At 45.3% G+C, this 3,423-nt stretch overlaps 1 pseudogene; it reads right to left on the reverse strand.

The window, feature by feature from the left end:
* Positions 1-400: 400 nt before the first annotated feature.
* On the reverse strand, positions 401-3,029 carry LOC125507271 (uncharacterized; annotated as a pseudogene).
* Positions 3,030-3,423: the final 394 nt, after the last annotated feature.

Here is a 3,423-nt window from a genome sequence, read left to right on the forward strand (position 1 = left end):
TGGGGGGGGGGGGGGGGGGGGGAGGCGGGAAATGTTACAGAGGATAAGACCGAGACAAATCATAAAAAGACGAGCAATGAAAAGATAAAAAAGAGTAGATTCACAGCAGACAAGTATCAAGCCAAGAAGCAAAGGGGTTCTCAACACTCAACTCGGTGATGCACAGTGAAATAGCATCCTCCGGGAAGATAAGAGGCTCATGATTTGGTCTCTTGCCAAATAGTCATACTGATGTTATATCCACACATTACCCATAGCTTATATCCTACAAGTATTTGAAACTAGCAGATGATGTTATCTCCACACCGTCCAAAAACTGAAGTATCAGCACATATAAACATGAGCGCATCTCATCAGAAGAAATACACCATCGTCATTCCAAAGAGGTTGGTTCAACTTATCATCGCGTCTCTCTTTCTGCCCTTCTCCTGTAGCCATCAATGCCGTCACTTATCCTTAAGATACAACCTCTTGCAGTTTTCTATTCTGCAGCTAGCTAGAGACTTCTTCTCGCCCTCGATATATAGATAGTAGAAATGCCTCTATCTCTGCAACTTTTGCCCCAATGCCATTAATCAGAGCTTCCTTATATGATCGAATGCGGTGACAAGAACAGAGGGAGTTTCTTCTGTGACCACAGGACCATCATCCACCAAATTGTCTCCGGTAACTTTGGTTTCTAAATCCTCCTGAGGTATAAAATGATTTCCGTGTAAGTAAGGATTCAAGTGTTTGTATAGACAAATCGTGCAAAGGTTATAGACTCCGATGCTATGAAATAGATCTTTATATATAAAAAAGGTACAGTACAAGATAGATATTTATAGAAAATGGTACAAGACAGATTTATTTAGCAATGACCAAAAGCAAGGGAAGTGAAATAGTATACTTGTCAAACCAACACCCTATAATGGTCAAGATTACAAAGCATTGTGTAGACAACATTTTAGTGAAGAGAAATTCCTAGCCTAAGATACTATTAATGCAGATATCACAAAAGCTGCACAAACCACATGGAAAAAGCTAAAATAGTGTATACAATCTGCAATTGAGCATAGCACGTATGATTTACTGCTGGTGCTATTGTAACTGGACTCAGCATGAAGCCATTGCTGTGTAACCTAACTCAATAACAGTTGACCAGAATTGCAAAATGTGAAACTGATGGCAGATTTTCATAGCTATATATACAACATCCATCATATTCCTTTCAAGTAACTTAAATGCATACAATATATATGGACCAAACGTCTGGAGAAATTTGACCAGCATGTTCAAGCAAGGGAGAGCTCACCTTGTTTCCTACCAAAGAAGGAGGCCATGCCATGATGTAGGGGTGGATATTGTGGTCCCGTGTATGATTGAAGAGCTTGTTTACATTCTCTGTTTCCGAGCAGAAGGATATGAGGCACTCAGTGTACCTATCATAATCAATAGTCAGGAACACAAACCCATCGATGACCGCCACAACCTCCACCGTAACGTCATGGTCTTTTGAACACATAGTGGCATTGATCAACGTGTTCAGCAGGAAAACCTTGTGCGGCATCCATTTGTTAACACCGTCACCGTCGGCGCTCCACAGCCAAACAGCAAGCGTTCCTTTGTCTGCATAGACGTCATCTATGCAAGCCAAGCAGACATTCCCATCCTTGGTCCAACCAAGTTCAACTTGTGTAGGGTCTATGTCTTTCAAGGGTGGCGGCACATCAATTCAACGTAATTGCGGCGTTGCAGTGTTGAGCACGACCGTTTACAATTGGTTTCTGATATACCTACATGATAACCTATCATGTTGATTCACAAGTGTAGCAAAGTAGGCATTGTTGTCGCCTCCGTCCTCCCCGGGTTGCGCCGTCAACAATTCTACCCATGAGAAACCCTGCCACTCCCTGCTGTCTGATGAGAAGACAGAGAGGCGAACTCGTGCGCGCCCCCCTTGCGGGCGATGGACATAGACCACATGGAATGACCTCTAGTCCTCTCCGGCGGAGAAGATGATGCGGAAACGAAGGAAGCGGGGATGGCAGGTCTCTCGAGGCGGACCCGAGAAGATGTCCAGCGCCTGGGACGTGGATTTTTAGAACATCTGCACCCGGGCCCTGCTATCCTGCCTGTCCAATATTGCTTTAAGATATGTGCAACACAACTAACTTGCTATATGAAATTTTCTCTTTTTTGCTTCTCTCACATAAAACATGTCTTGAAGTTCAAACCTTCGTAACGTGACAAAGCTTTATATCTAGAATATAGGATAAATCTTTCAGAATTTTTTATCAAATATAAATATACAAAATATGATTTTTTAATGTAGAAAATCATAATTTATATATTTATATTTGACCAAAAAATCTGAAGATTTATCCTAGATTCTAGATAGAAAACTTTGCCACGCTGCAAAGGTTTAAACTTCAAAACATGTTTTATGCGAGAGAAACAAAAAAAAGAAATGTGTTTACACGAATTGCGATGCACAAAATAGATGGCTAGATAAGGAGGACTTGGATGCAGGTGTTCTATTATATGTTTTCGCCAGCGCCTGCGTGAGAGGGTTGTAGGCAGCGATCTGCTTGGTGCGCGTGTTCTGGAGGACGACGTAGCCGCAGCGGCAGTCTCTGATCTCCCACCCTGGGTTGCCACTGTCTTCCGGGAGGCGGGTGAGGTGGAAATCGGCGCCCCGGACGGCGGCCGTGGGTCCGGGTCGGAGCGGCTGCGGAGGGGGAGGAAGGTAGGCAGGCATGCATGGTTTATGCCATGGCCAAGGGTCGTCGAAGAATCCAAGGATTTCGGGGGGGGGGGGGGGGGGGGGGGGGGGTGGAGCGCCTGGAAGCGGCGGAGGACGAACGGACGGCGCGGAGGAAGGTGCGGCAGGCGAGGGCGGCGCGGACGAGGCTCGGTAGGGAAGGGAGACGGAGGAAGATCTCGCGGAGGAGATCATCAGCTATAGCGGTGATGGCGGTGGTGGTAGCCGCCGGGCCATACTTCGCCGGCGCCAGCGACGCAGAAGGTGGCTCTAGCTGCGAGGCCATGGCTGTCGATGTCGAGCGGCGTCCGGCAACGGATTTTCATCTTGGACGAACGCCGGCAGAAGCACTGTTGATACAGACGGGTCGTTGAAATCGGAACCGATACAAACTCTTTTCTTGGTTGAAACCTATACAAAGAGCATCTCCAATGGTTTCATAACCGTAAAATAGCCTAAACGTTTTACATTATGGAACGAAGGGAGTACGATTTAAAGATGAAAGTATGTAAAATAATTGTGGTTTAAAGATTGAATAAAAAAAAGCTCTCCAACGGTTCCTATACGCGTAAATTTTTTACGTGATACTACATAATCTCCACAAAAAACCCTCCACCTACGGAGCGAAGATCTTCCAGTAAACTTTGATATCGTGCACATCTTCAAAGGCGTCCATAAAA

This window comes from Triticum urartu, chromosome 5A (assembly GCF_056163025.1).
Source record: "Triticum urartu cultivar PI428250 chromosome 5A, HENAU_Tu73, whole genome shotgun sequence".
NCBI lineage: Eukaryota > Viridiplantae > Streptophyta > Magnoliopsida > Poales > Poaceae > Triticum > Triticum urartu.